We start from the raw sequence: 918 nt of genomic DNA, 5'->3' as shown, positions 1-918 counted from the left end.
CTGTGTCATATATTCAGCCATAATATGTAAGGAGGGGATATCAGATTTATTCAGGTCTGGTTCCGCCCGAGGTGAATAAATCTGATATATCCGATAAAATGCTTATGTTACACATTGGTGAGGTTTTCTAGAAAATGCACTGTTGTTTGAGATGTCGGCAAAACACCTTGATGAAGATTTGCAAAGAAACAAATATATATGTAGTCTCTCGGGACTTAAATTACACTGTGGATTACCGGCTTGATCAAGTTCAGCTGATGTCGAAGTATGAGTGAATCGGACTCCAGTGATGATAATTTCATTACTCAAAGCAGTTTTTCTGGTACTATTCAGTCGTCTTGCGAAGGTGAAAGTTTGGTACTGGATTGTGAGTCAATGTCAAACAGGCAAAACCAATATCAGGAGACGAAGAGATTCTGTGGTCGAAGGGACTGTTGGGTGAAGATGACCCTCGCACCTTGGTTAACACTTTATTTGGCAAGTACTTTTCGCTTCCAAGTGGCGAAGAACACAGAGAGCTCCGTTTTTCTCAATTGAAAGTTATTGACGGAGACTTAATCGAAAGAACAAGACTAAAGTACACGTCTTTTGCGGAAAAGAATTATGCTTGAGGATTACAACATCGCAAAGTCAAGGCAAAAGTTGTCGAGCATCATGAGAACATTGTGAATCCAAAGAGATGCGTAATTCGTTTATACAAGAAGTATGCAAGTAAATGCCCAAATGATGTAATTGGAGGTAGTGTATTTTATTTAACTCCGAAACGGAAGTGTAGTGCAGGTGATGAGATTTGGTTTACTCGTTCACCAATAGGAAAAAATTCTTTGAGATCTGTAGTTGCTGATATGCGAAAGAAAGCAAATTTCGAAGGGCACTATATTAAAGGGCTACCACGTGTACCTTAGCTTTAGCAAAGGG

Source organism: Montipora capricornis, chromosome 12, assembly GCF_036669925.1.
Source record: "Montipora capricornis isolate CH-2021 chromosome 12, ASM3666992v2, whole genome shotgun sequence".
NCBI classification, from domain to species: domain Eukaryota; kingdom Metazoa; phylum Cnidaria; class Anthozoa; order Scleractinia; family Acroporidae; genus Montipora; species Montipora capricornis.
This window is presented reverse-complemented; position numbering follows the sequence as displayed.